General features: G+C 36.8%; 1 protein-coding gene across 9 annotated transcripts in view; it reads left to right on the forward strand.

Moving 5' to 3' along the window:
• Positions 1–14,822, forward strand: part of BCAS3 (BCAS3 microtubule associated cell migration factor) — a 733,207-nt gene that overhangs the window by 244,728 nt on the left and 473,657 nt on the right. The gene's annotated exons all lie outside the window — the stretch shown is intronic.

Consider the following 14,822-nt stretch of genomic DNA (forward strand, 5'->3'; position numbering starts at 1 on the left):
ACAATGGGTTTTCCAGCCAAATATGGAATATGGAATGTGACTTTTCTTCATGTATCAGTGTGTATCAGAAAAGTTATTAAGTCATTATATTGAATAAGTGAATTTATAATAAAAATTTACTACCCCTCTAAAATCCCGCTAAAATTAGTTTTGTTCTCAATAAAGTAGCTATTAAACAGCAGCCATGTAAGCAATGCTGTTGGGTTACATTAATTTCTGTTTGTAATTACTCCAAGAACTTCAGTATTCCAAACTAGAATATTAATACATACGAGCAGTGTTTTTTTTGCAACTTGAAGTTTCTGTGTAACTTACAACACTTTGTAAGCTAATTTAATTTTCTCGTTTTTTTTTTAGTGGTGCTCTTTTTCTGTTTCTTCTTAAGGTTTACTCCACATTTTGTTCTATCTTTTTAGTTCCTTTTAATATAGCATATGATTTGTACTCTTAATTTTCTTTTCACAATATCCAGAGTAATTGTCTTATTTAAATTCTGCATTTGCAAGATTTTTAAATTTTTATTTAATTTTACTATTTTTTGAAAGAAGATAAAGACAGAGTCTCACTATGCTGCCCAGGCTGATCCTGAACTCCTGGCCTCAAGCAATTCTCCTGCCTTAGCCTCCCAAAGTATTGCCACCATGCTTCGCTAGATTTTTTTCATTATGATAATGTTTTTGTATTTCTCCGTTCCCTGGATATCTATCTGTTTAACTGGAAGTTAAGTCTAGAGGTATAAACCCATTCAGGCTAAGGAGTGTGTGTTTGTTTGTTTGTTTCTAAACGTTGTCAGTATTGCTGTCTACATCATTTCATCCCAATAGGAGACACATTATTTTAGGTTGTCTCCCTATTTGTGGTGCTATATTTGATCACAGGAGTAAGGTAATGACTATCAAGTATCTACATAATTGGAAATAGGTTTTTCTTATGGATATTATCAAGTACTCTACAGTATGTCATTTTGACATTATTTCTGACACAACTTTTAAATTAATAATTTTGTTACATCGAAGGTTGTAGAATGGTGGATTGTTTTCTTAATTCTGTCCTGGTCTCTGCATTTATTGACTGTTATTCTTCTATAGAAAACGTTTTCTGTCATCAGCCAGGAGTAAACACCATTTCTCCTGTATATCAAAAGTGGTATAAATGCCTAATTCGCTCTCTCTCTTTTTGTTTTAAATGATCAATTTTCACAGTAAGGAGTTGGTGTAATACTTCCAGTGGTAGGAAACAAGTTACAAGTTGAGTACTTTATATCTGAAATGCTTGGGCCAGAAGTCTTTCTGACTTTAGATTTTTTTTTTTTTTTTTTGATTTTGGAATATTTGTGTGTATAATGAGTTATCTTCAGTGGAACCCAAGTCTAAACACAAAATTTATTTGTTTCATGTATACCCTATACACATAGCCTGAAGGTGATTTTATACAATATTTTAAGTGATTTGTGCATGAAACATAGTTTTGACTGCATTTTAACTGAGACTTTGTACATGAGGTCAGGTGTGGATTCTCCAGTTGTGGCATCATGTCAGTGCTCCAGTTTTGGAGCATTTCAGAGCATTTTGGTTTGCGTTATAAGAAGAACATAAATTTTTGTGAGGATTTTGGTTTTTCAGATTAGGAATGCTCAATCTGTATTTTAAAAATACTTCGTAAATGAAACTGCTCTTTTGTTTTCAGAGCTGGTATAGTCATCATAAACTTGCAGTCTTTTCAGATCTTATCCATTTGGTTGATGTATCTAAGGAGCATGCTATTTTTAATCTTAGTTTTCAGAAATGATTATATCACTGAAAATTGATGGGAAAAGCCCATCCTTTCCCTCTTCTTTTCATCTTTTCAAATAAAGAATGATAGTAAGAGATTATCATTATATAGAGATACTGTTTTATAAAGCACTTTGAATAATCTACCCTTTAATCTCTTAATAAGTCATCTTTGATTAAGGGAACAGGATTTTTATAGTGATTGGAAATCAGTAGGATTGATTTAATAAATAAAGGCAAGATTTATTGAAATTCTCTGAGTGTTGTGGGAATTAAGTTAAATGTGAAAAAACAGCCTGGAAGTTATGTCACTTGTAGCAGTCCACTTGGAATAACCAGTATGACTCATATTGATATTCCATCTGTTATGTCAAATCTCCTTTGTGTTACTGTATATTTCATATAACCCTACAGTGCTTCTGACACTGGCAGCTGTATTTTCTTTCTATGACTTTGCATTCTAAGAAGAACATATTATATAAAGAGTGTTGCAGTCGTCTCTTATCGTCATCCACAGTTAATTTGCTATCATAAAATGGTTTCATAATTTTGATCTACATTTGCCATTTGATTTCTGTGACCTCTCACATTTGTGTTTATACAATAAGGTTAAAAATAGCAATATTTATACCTATTTTTCTGTGTTGCTGGGACACTAGGTTTATAACTCTATGATGTAATTTATTTTGTGACAATCATTTGTTTAAATATTTGTTTCCCTTGCTAACTTCTCTGTTCCTCCTACAAAGAGATCAGATGTCATTAATCTTTGTGTCTCTAGTGCTTGGCATGGTGTCTCAGAGTAATAGGAAACTTAGTGAATTATTTTGAACTGTTCCCCACTGTGGATATATGGCATTGTATTAGGCATGGTAGTCTCTATTTTGACAATGAAAGTGATAGTTCAGTTCAGTACTTTTTAATACTTTTATTTTTTTTCTTTCTTTCTTTCTTTCTTTCTTTCTTTCTTTCTTTCTTTCTTTCTTTCTTTCTTTCTTTCTTTCTTTCTCTTTCTTTTCTCTCTCTCTCTCTCTCTCTCTCTCTCTCTCTCTTTCTTTCTTTCTTTCGTCTGTCTTGTTTTTGTTTGTGTTTTTGAGATGGGGTCTCGCTCTCTTGCCAGGCTGGAGTGCAGTGGCACGATCTCAGCTCCCTGCAACCTCCGTCTTCCAGGTTCAAGCGATCCTTTTGCCTCAGCCTCCTGAGTAGCTGGGACTACAGGCTTGTACCACACCCAGTTTTTTTTTTTTTTTTTTTTTTTTTTTTTTGGTATTCTTAGTAGAGATGGGGTTTCACCATGTTGGCTAGTATGGTCTCGATCTCTTGACCTCATGATCCACCTGCCTTAGTCTCCCAAAGTGCTGGGATTACAGGCATGAGCCACTGTGCCCGGTCCTTTCCTTATTTTTCTATAGAAATTTTGATGAGAGTCTATTAAAGTTCTTCTGGAATTTATTGACTTTGAAATGGTTCATGGTGTATAGAGTTTCCTTGTTCTGGTATTACATAATGGTTTCATGTAGCAATCTATGAAGCCTGTTAGTATCATTGGAAATATTCCCATTTGGAGATGCTAATTAGTTAACTGTACCTGTAAACTTGTGAGTGATGAAAATAATGGTTGTTTTTATATCATTTCACATTTATATATAATTCTCTAAATATTGCTTATGCTTCAAAATTATGATAGAGCCTATAATTTAATGCATTAACAAGAAAGCACTTATGCTACTTATATTTTAATTTTTTAAAATCTTAAGTATTTTATTTTGTGTTTTAATTTCATTCTGAGAAAGTGGTTCTTAGGCTTCATCATATTGCTAAAAGGATCCACACTACAAAAATGTTTTAGAACCTTTTATTAAAAAGGTTGAAGCTTGCTGGTGTGATTTCACCTGTTTCAGCTAACACATTGGAAGATGCCTCTTTCACTAGTAACTCTATTCACTTTGTCTGGCTAAGTCTTGGTAATTCACTTAATAAGACATAGTCCCTATGCATAGAGTCTGCTCGCTGGTTAGTTACAAATGCACAAATAGGGTCTTAAGGAGTAAGGACAGCATGCTAGCGGATAAATATTAGCCTGGTTTTGAGGTACTGGAGATAGTTCTTCAAAAAGAAATCAATTACAAGCTGGGACCTAAAAGATATTTAATTAGAAAATAATGATTCAGTGCCTGGCACCATAAATATTATTTGAGTGAAAGAGGCAAGAAAAATATGGCACATTTGAAATAGGTTGTGAACCATAGTCTGTATAGTGGACTCATTAGTTTGTTGTGCACAGATATATTTTTCAATGTGTCCTCATTTCTGCAACATTTTATAAATCCTTCATACCTGTTTAGATATCCGTATTCAGTGGAGGGTTTATAACTCAGCAGCCACTCATACAATTGGTTTGCACAATGCTTTATAGTAGCTGGTAAGCAATTACTTACAATTCATCTTAATTATTTACTTTCAGCTTTGAGTATTTTTGCTGTTCTGAATATTGACTTATTAGTTGATTTTGAGCAAGGATGCAGAAAATGCTCAATTCTCAATGATTTGGAAGTCTAGATTTTTTCTTTCTTTTTTTAATTAGCAAGTGCTAGTCAGTAGCTACCCAGCTTCGTACAAAAAGTCATTGGGGTTAGCCATGGCTTCTAACCATTAATCAGCTTGTATCATTAGGTGACCTTTTATTTTGCTTTGCTAGTTTCTGGTTCATATTTACTCTTCTAACCCTTCTGATTGGTGTACATACATATACACACACACTCATAGAGGACATGTTTTAGTGAGGAAACTGCACTGCTATTTGTAAATGCATAGATACCTCAGTAGCTGGGTTTTTTCCTTAAATTATTATTTGTCTTATAGTTTAAAAAATGTTTTTGTGAGATAAAATGATGTATTTTCTAGCACTCTTCATTTAAGTCCTCCCTGCTAGTAAATCATAAATTTACTAATGTGATTCAGAAATGCAACATTATAAAATGAGGTAGGAGCTGGGCACATTGCCCGTAATCCCAGTGACCCAGGAGGTTAAGATGCGGGGACCAACACTCAAGGCCAGGAGTTTGAGACCAGCCTGGGCAACATACCAAGATTCTGTCTCTAAAAAAAAATTTTTTTTAATTAGCTGGGTACAGTGGCACATGCCTGTGGTCCTAGCTACTTAATTGGGAGGCTGAGATGGAAGACTTGCTTGAACCAAGAAGTTAAGGCTGCAGTGAGCTCTGATCCCACCATTGCACTCTAGCCCGGGTTACAGAGTAAGAGCCTGCCTGAAAAAATAAAAAATAAAAAATTAAGTAAATTGAGGTGGTTCTCTGCACACTGGCTGAATTACGTTTGTTAGGTTCTGAACTTTTATTAATTGGCATTTTGTACAAAGACACGTAATTTCAATAGTCCTTAATGCAGTAGTTACGTTTTTAATTTAAATTGGCTTTTTCGAAAATATAACTAATAGATCCTCCAATGACATACTCCAGTCCTTCTTTACCCATACATGTAACCATATATGTTTTTAAATTTATATTAGAAAGTTTTAACCCTCTAATAATTCTCTAATTTGGTTAAAGGCATTTTCATGGGGCATGTAATATGGCTAATAATAATGGTATTGCTTGTTAGAATACTTCTTACTAGTTTAGGGAAGTTTACGTACAACAAATAAAACATGCCAAAAAGTTGATTGCATGATTTTTGTTTTTAAAGCTGATCTAACTCAAACCAGTTTACCTGTGTTTGTCACTGTTACACTTAAGAATATAAATAAATTCCTTTTAGTCTTCATTCATTCATTCATTCATTTTTTGAGACAGAGTCTTGCTCTGTCGCCCAGGCTAGAGTGCAGTGGTGTGATCTCGGCTCACCACAATCTGCCTCCCAGGTTCAAATGATTCTCCTGCCCCAGCCTCCCAAGTAGCTGGGATTACAGGTGTGCGCCACTGCACCCAGCTAATTTTTGTATTTTTTTTAGGAGAGATGGGGTTTTGCCATGTTGGCTAGGCTGGTCTTGAACTCCTGACCTCATGTAATTTGCCTGCCTCGGCCTCCCAAAGTGTTGGGATTACAGACCTGAGCCACTGTGCCCAGCCCTTTTAGTCTTTTTAAAAGAGAGACATATTTTTAGATGACAGTCCTATAAACACGTCCTGGACAACAAAATCCAAGAACAAACCAGGCCCATAGCCACTTCCTGGGAAACGTTAAAAATACTATAAAATGTACATGATGGAATAACACTGCAAAATGAATTTAGGAGACCATGTAGGTTGGTGGACTGGGTGGCATACATTTCTGTCTTGTATGGGACCTATTCAGAAAAAGACATGAAGTGATGCTGTTAAATAGATCTATGAAACTTCTAGTTCAGCAGCTGCATTCAGTTTATTTTTCAATTTTTAAATTCCCATTCTTATTTATTAGCTGTGACTTTGAGGCCAGAATTAAAACAAATATTTTAGTGGCAGCATTTATGATTTGTTTAGAAGTACCAGATTGATCCCCATGCTTAGATCTGGGCAGATTCAATATGGACAGTGTAAATTTGTTGCTCTCAGGGACAAAGTGAATAACATTTTCCAAGGAACTTTAAAAAAAATTTAATAAACTTTGTTTTTTATTTTTATTTTGTTGAGATGGAGCCTCGCTCTGTTGCCTAGGCTGGAGTGCAATGGTACAATCTCAGCTCACTGCAACCTCCACCTCCTGGGTTCAAGTGATTTTCGTGCCTCAGGCTCCTGAGTAGCTGGGATTACAGGCACGTGCCACCACATCCTGCTAATTTTTTGTATTTTTAGTAGAGATGGCATTTCACCATGTTGCACAGGCTGGTCTCAAACTCCTGAGCTCAGGTAATCTGCCCACCTCGGCTTCCCAAAGTACTAAGATTACAGGCGTGAGCCACCACGCCCGGCTGGAATCTTCTTTTGCCTGGCTAACTTTTACACTGATTCCTATCTTAAATATCATCTAAGAAGTCTTCCCTGAGTCTACATAAAATGTCATGTTCCCCTTCCTCCTTCACCTTGTCACCTAATTGGGCAAGGTAGTTAATCTGCTTGTCACACGCAATGCCTCAGTTTCCTAATCAATAAAATGGGGGCTAGTAATGGTATCTAAAATATATCTGGCCAGCTGCACTGGCTCACACCTTTAATCCCAATACTTTGGGAGGCCAAGGCAGGTGGATAGCTTGAGCTCAGGAGTTGGAGACCAGCCTAGGCAACATGGTGAAACTCTGTCTCTACAAAAAATACAAAAATTAGCTGGGTGTAGTGGTGCACGCCTGTAGGTCTAGCTACTTGGGAGGCTGAGGCAGGAGGATTGCTTAAGCCTGGGAGGCAGAAGTTACAGTGAGCTGAGATCACGCTACTGCGCTCCAGCCTGGGTGACAGAGCAAGACCCTGTCTAAAAAAAATAGAAAATAAAATAAAATAATACCTAACAAATAGAGTAACCTCAATAAATATTAGTTGTGTCTGTTTTCATTATTATCAATCACATTCATCCTAGTTTTAAAATTATTTACATCCATCAGAGTATCTTTTCAATGTGTTCTCTGTTAGAGGTAAGCTTTTGTTAATACTTTGTCCCCAAGTATTAGCCCAGTAGCTTTCACGTACTTGATACTGAGTAAATGTACATTGAATAATTATAATAATTCCATTGGATTGTTTCATAATTGCAATCATGGAAAAAATATAGCAGGGCAAAATTAAAACATCTATTCAATGTTGTTATTCATTTGTTGAATAAAATCAACTTATGTCTAAATTGTGGTTTGAATAAGAATTGTCTCCATCTCTGTATTGTGGGAGTGATCCATGATTGCAAATTATAATACCTACAGATACATATCACAGGTAACTAAAACTGAAATATGTAATAGATACTAATTAAAAATACCCCATGGAGGCTGGAAGCAGTGGCTCATCCCAATAATCCCAGCACTTTGGGAGGCCAAGGTGGGCGAATTACTTGAGGTCAGGAGTTCGAGACCTGCCTGACCAGCATGGCGAAACCTCATCTCTACTAAAAAAACAAAAATTAGCTGGGTGTAGTAGCACATGCCTGTAATCCCAGCTACTGGGGAGGCTATGGCAGGAGAATCGCTTGAGCCAGGAGGCAGAGGTTGCCGAGATGTTGCCACTGTACTCCAGCTTGGAATAAAAAAAAAAAGGACCCCATGGAAATGACATTTTTATGTAATCAGAACAATAGATTAGTATACTATTATGTTTTTGGACAACAAAAAAGGAATATTCTTATTTATCAAACTGTCTATTAGAAGCATAAGGAAGAAATCCTCAATTCTGTGCAATAAGCCTGACATAAACAGACTTGCCACCTTGAATTCAGTAAATAATTGATTTGCTTTCCAGAGGCATTACTTCTGCCAGCTGAGCAACTGAGAACTGTAAAGTACAACACATCTACATTTTAAATAATTACCCCTCCTTGGCAGGGAAAATGCTTTTCCATCCATTAATAAGAGGAAAATGAGTGTTGAATCTCTAGCAAAAGAGACTAAATATGTACCCCTTTAGATGCTTGGCTGCATCTTTAACAGACGTGAAATTCTTCTGGTTACTTAAATGATATATATTAAAAGGTGATTGTGGTCTTGGGTAAATCGTTAAAGAAGTTTAGGTTTTTCTTTTTGGACATAAATGTTGTCCCATTGATTCTAGCAAGTGGTTGGAGAAATACCGTATCTTGATTTGTTTTTAACATCTATGATGCATCACAGATCTACAGCATAACATAGCTTGAGATTTTTAATCTGACAGCTTCTGGTTTATCACCGTCAGACACCTATATTATTTCATTCACAATGCAAAGGCAACTTGAAGAATTTATTTCCTTTTTTCATTAGAAGAGGATGTTTCCATAGTAGGTTTGTACTTACTCTATTGTTTCATCATCTTGTAAAGTGGTATCCTTTGCTCATGTAATGGATTTACTCCCTGAAGAATTAGTTCTGTTTGCTCTCTGTTCATTGTGGTACTGTAGTTGTGTAAGAGAGGGATCTTTGCAGGGGTGACTTACCACTAGGTATGGTAGGTACAGTGTCTGGGGACCACAATACTTATAGAAAAGAACCTCACTATAATCTTCTGATTTATTTTAAAAGCACAAAAAAACACGTGCTTTTCAGTTAATAGAATAGAGTAAAAAAAATAACTTTAAATATTTTTTCATGGAGGAGAGGGCCCATGAAGACAAAAATGCCCAGGTCCCACCTAAAGTCCTAATGTAGCCCTGGGTTCCACCAGTAAGTGAAGAGCCTTGCCCGTTCTTCATCACCACTGCCACAGCACTACCATTTAATTCAGTAAAGGTGCTCAGTTAGTAGTGAATGAACTCATGGGAGATGTGAATGCATACATTGGGATACTATGTAAAAAATGTGAAGTCGACATATATACCTGTAAAAATAGACCTGTCTACAACAGATATAATATAAATACTTACAATAATATAAACATAATATTTAATTTGCAAACGGTAAAGAAGGATCTATATAGTCAGGTACATACATGCAAAGCAGCTATTGATTTCAACTTTTCATTTATCAGTACACCCTTACTGGTTGTTAAACACTGAAGTACTTGAATACTTCTTGCCCCTCCCACTTGCCTTTGGGCCTCCCTCCGTGGTAGGGGGTGGTGGGCACTTTGTTTCACTATTCTTATTCAGATTGGCTTGTATCTTGCCATACATTACATATTTTGAACATTGCTGTGAAAACAGCCTAAATATTTCTCAAAGATACATATTCATTTCAGAGAGATTTATTATATATAGTAAGGTGAGTACCTGTGGTCGGGGGCAGTGAGAAATGAAGAGTGGGTGCAGGAATGGAGGAGCAAAGAGAAAATGTAAAAACAGTAAGAGGCTGAGTGCAGTGACTCATGCCTATAATCTCAGCACTTTGGGAGGCCGAGGCCAGTGGATCACTTGAGGTCAGTGATTTGTTTTTCTAAGACCACCAGAGCGAGCACAAGAGAACCAGCCAGTAGGCAAGGGTAGGAGCAAAACTGCAAATTTATTTTTGGTCACCTAGCTTCAGGGAAGAAGGTGGGTAGGGAGAGGTCTGTAGGCTTCTGGCAAAGGAGGCCGAGAGAGTCGCCCTGTGGAGCTCTCCGACGGAGTTCCTAATGCAGTCCCGACAGGAGTGGGGGGCTGGGAAGTCTGCGCCGCGGGCTTGCCCTGAGAGGCTTTTCTGGGAGTGGGAGGGCAATAGGCGGGGCACGGGCGCGTCCGGGGCGTTCCGTAGGTGCCACCAGGTAAATCTTGGTCTCTTCGGATTGACGTCACCTGGCGCATGCCCGGTTGGTCTGCACCTTCCAGGGCGCCGGCTGCATTTTCGCGCGAGTGGGAAAAGTTGGTGATGAAGAACCCGGAAGTGCGCCATCTTACCTCCGTTCCTCCAAACAGTCAGGAGTTTGAGACCAGCCTGTCCAACATGGTGAAACCCTATCTCTACTAAAAATACAAAAATCAGCCGGGTGTGGTGGCTTGTGCCCGTACCTGTAATCCCAGTTACTTGGGAGGCTGAGGCATGAGAGTCCTTTGAACCCAGGAGGTGGAGGAATGCAATGCAATGCAATGCAATGCAATGCAGTGCAGTGCAGTGTAGTGCAGTGTAGTGCAGTGCAGCACAGTGCAATGCAATGCAATGCAAATAGCAAGAGAAGGTTTATGTATGGACTTATTAACATAGACGAAATGAAAAATCTGATTAATTCTTCCACGCATATGAAGTCTAAAAAGGATATCTAGAAGGCTAAGAAAGTGGAGGTAGTGTTTATCAATTAGAATGAAGAATTAATAAATGTAATGTTAATATAGTTTTAAGAGTACAACAATGTAAAATAATATTTAATACAATTATAGTTATTTAAATAATTTATACTATAATTATTGATATAATTTAAAATGATCTGATTTTATAATTTTCCCTTTGTTTCTTTGATTGTTTCTAAGAAGACATTGAATAAGTATATAATGTGGTTGTGCACACAATGCCTGCCTACCCAGTCATCTTTTTTGTGGATCAGCCATTGTTCTTATATATACTTGCTCTGTGACATAGTTGCAGAGTCATGCTTTGATACTGTTCCTGTAGGTAATCAAACCTAATTTCCAGAGACACTTGGTCATTTGGTAATATTTTCAATGTATGCTTATATACCCAAACTGTGTTAACTGATGTACAATTTGATACAGCACACTTGATGACTATCTTTGAAACTTTATCTTTCATCTAATCATTATCATTTGTTACTTAGTTACTTAGTTTCTGAACATTTGAGCCAGAACCCTGATTCATGTCTGTTATATTTTCATTTCAGCACTGTGATACATGGTTCTTTGAGCACCCATTTAGCCAAGCTGAGACTCACTGACCTCTTTTTTTTTTTCTGACCTCTTTTTTTACCCCTCCCCATATATCTGTATTTTTTATATATCCTTCTCTGAATGCTGTGTTTTGAGTTTTTCTCTCTCTTTTTTTTTTCTTCCATGGGGGTGGGGTGGCTGCTCAAGTGTTTTAACTTTCTAACTGGTCTGTTTAACATATTGTATTTTCCCTCTCTCTGTTCACTCCATATAAAGCCAACAAGTTTATCTTGTCCTCACGTTTATTTTTGTTTTTGGCTGTCTTCATTTTTATTGAATTGTAACTTACGTGATATAAGTTGCACCAATTTTAAGTATACGGTTTGTTGAATTTTATTTATGTATATACCTCTCTAAGCAACATCCATAGAGTTTGAAAGATCTGTTTCACACATCTCTGAAATACACGGAATGCCCTTCCTACGTTTAGAAATTCCTACATTTCCGAATTTACCTTTCAAATTATTTTGTAGTCCTAACACATAAAGAATCTGCTTGATACAGATTGGTCTCCATGAAATCCTCTTCTTTTTTTCTGCTTCCTGTCTTATGCTATTCATAATTATTTCACTTTACTATCCCTTCTGTCTACCAAATTCCTATTAACCTCCATTCAAGGTGTACTTTATTACGCACTTCAGCAATTATTGTCCGTGACATGAATTTAGCGTTAGTTGACTGTATCTGTATCTGTAATTTTTCCTTGAGGTTGGTTACAGTCTGATACTGCCATGCAGATACATATAGATCTTGAGTACTAAACTTTGTGTTGGCACATAATATACACCAGAAGCTAACACTCTTTTATCCTTAGACTTTTCCAATTATATTTCTCACTTTTTTTTTTTTTTTTTTTTTGAGGCGGAGTCTCGCTCTGTCGCCCAGGCTGGAGTGCTGTGGCCGGATCTCAGCTCACTGCAAGCTCCACCTCCCGGGTTCACGCCATTCTCCTGCCTCAGCCTCCCGGGTAGCTGGGACTACAGGCGCCCGCCACCTCGCCCAGCTAGTTTTTTTTTTTTTTTTTTTGTAGTTTTTAGTAGAGACGGGGTTTCACTGTGTTAGCCAGGATGGTCTTGATCTCCTGACCTCGTGATCTGCCCGTCTCGGCCTCCCAAAGTGCTGGGATTACAGGCGTGAGCCACCGCGCCCAGCCTCTTACTCTTTTTTTTTTGTGACAGAGCTGGAATGCAGTGACACGATCTCGGCTCACTGCAATTTCCATAGAGGTGGGATTTCACCATGTTGGCCAGGATGGTCTCGATCTCCTGACCTCATGATCTGTCCACCTCAGCCTCCCAAAGTGCTAGGATTACAGGTGTGAGCCACTGCACCCGGCCACAATTTATATGAAATTTCAAAGGACGTAAAATAGCCAAATCAATCTTGAAGAAGATGAGTAAATTTTAAAGACTTAAACTACCTAAATTTCTAAATTAATCTAAGCTCACCAAGAAAGGATTTTTAGGGAGTAAGTATAGACATAGATGAGTGAATGGAATAATGTCCAGAAACAGTCATTTGATTTTTGACAAAAGTGGCAGGTAATTAAATAGGTGAAATATAGTTGTTTCAACAAATGGTGCTAGAATAACTGAGATATTTTTTGGTGGAAAAATAAATCTTTACTAACATCATGCATAAAATTAACTCTATATGGATAATAGGCTTAGCATAAACAGTAAAACTGTGAAACTTAAAAAAAAAAAGGTTATATCCTTTAATCTTTGGATAGAAAAAGATTTCTTAAACACCCAAACCACAAAATTTTCATCAAAATCGGAAATCTTTTGGGAAAATGTTAGTGAAAAGCCATGCCACAGACTAGGAGAACATTTCTGATAGATGATAGACAGACAGACAGACAGACAGGTAGGGAGGTATTGAAAACACACAATTTAAAATGAGAAAAATATTTTAAACAATCATGTCACAAAAGAAAATATTTAAAAGCCAGTAAGCACATTAAAAAACTGATCAACATCACTGATCGCCAAGGAATGTTGGCAAATTAAAACTGTGAGAATACCAATTGAAGTTATTAAAAAGACTGACAGTATCAAATGTTGGTGAGGTTATGGAGCTTGTGGGAATGTAAAATTATACAGCCACGTTGGAAAATAGTTTGGCAGTTTCTTATGAATATTTAATATGTGACCCTGCAATTCCACTCCTAAATATTCACCCATGAAAAAGAAAAACATGTCCTCATGGAGACTAGTGTTTGAATGTTCATAGCAGTTTGAGTCACAATATTAAAAATCTTGAAGCAGGTCGGGTGCGGTGGCTCATGCCTATAATTCCATCACTTTGGGAGGCCGAGGTGGGTAGATCACTTGAGGCCAGGAGTTTGAGACCAGCCTTGCTAACATGGTGAAACCCTGTCTCTACTAAAAATGAAAAACAAATTAGCCAGGTGTGGTGACAAACCCCTGTAATCCCAGCTACTCAGGAGGCTGAGGCAGGAGAATCACTTGAACCTGGAGGCAGAGGTTGCAGTGAGCTGAGATGGTGCCACTGCACTCTAGCCTGGGTGACAGAGCGAGACTCCGTCTCAAAAAAAAAAAAAAAAAAAAAAAACACACACGCACACAAAACAAAACGAAAACAAAAAACTAGAAACAGCTACGGAATGGATATATAAATTGTGGTATGTGCTTAAAATGGAACACTAGTCAGCAATATAAATCAATGAATGACGTACTGTTACTTGCAGCAAATAGACTGAGAAAATATTGTGTGATTACATTTCATTAAATTCTAAAACAGGCAGTATTAATCCCGCATCATAGAAAGCTGATGAGTGGTTGCTTGGGGCCAGGTGGACGAGGAGAGGATGGTTTGCAAGTGAACACAAGGGAACTTTTTTTGAATGCTCTCTCTCTTGACTATGGTAGTAGTTACATAAGTATATGTATTTGTCAGATTCATCATACTGTACATCTAAAATGAATCTATTGTATATAAATTGTATATTAATAAAGGTTAAAGTTTTAAAAAATATTCTGGCAGTGGACAAATATTCTCAACTACCCGAAAAAATGAGAACACATGTACATAGGCATATACCACTTTCCTGAATATCTATTTGGTAAAGAAACCTGTTAAAAATAATGAACATTAGAATGCTTAATATGAAAACTCACTGGAAATGACCAGAGATGTCTTCATAAGCCTGAACATTTTACAATTCAAAGCGAAAGAAAATAATTAAATATTTGAATAATGATAAGACACTTTGAACTGCTAAAAATGCAGGAGGACGAATATAACAAGTTATATAATAAAATGAGCTAGAAAAATCAGTTCACTTTATTTAGACTTTTCCACATGAAACAAATAAGGGCAATATCACTGATTTCTTCTAATTTATGTTGGTTATGGATATATGCAACTTTTGTAAGGGATCAGCTAAATCATCTGCTTTGTTTGGTAGTGTTTGCTTCAGTGCCTTTAACAGAGTGTTATATAGCAGATTTGATAAAGATTAACTATATTTTAGGCTACTAAAGTAGAGGAATACATTGATGAGTTTGATTATTAGTGTCTGTAAGTAGCTTTAAAAATATGCTGCTATAAGCTACTTAAGAAATGTATGCTGCCCATATGGAGACTTTGGGACCATTGTTTTCCCGTATTCATGTCCAGCTTGAA

This window comes from Rhinopithecus roxellana, chromosome 19 (assembly GCF_007565055.1).
Source record: "Rhinopithecus roxellana isolate Shanxi Qingling chromosome 19, ASM756505v1, whole genome shotgun sequence".
NCBI classification, from domain to species: domain Eukaryota; kingdom Metazoa; phylum Chordata; class Mammalia; order Primates; family Cercopithecidae; genus Rhinopithecus; species Rhinopithecus roxellana.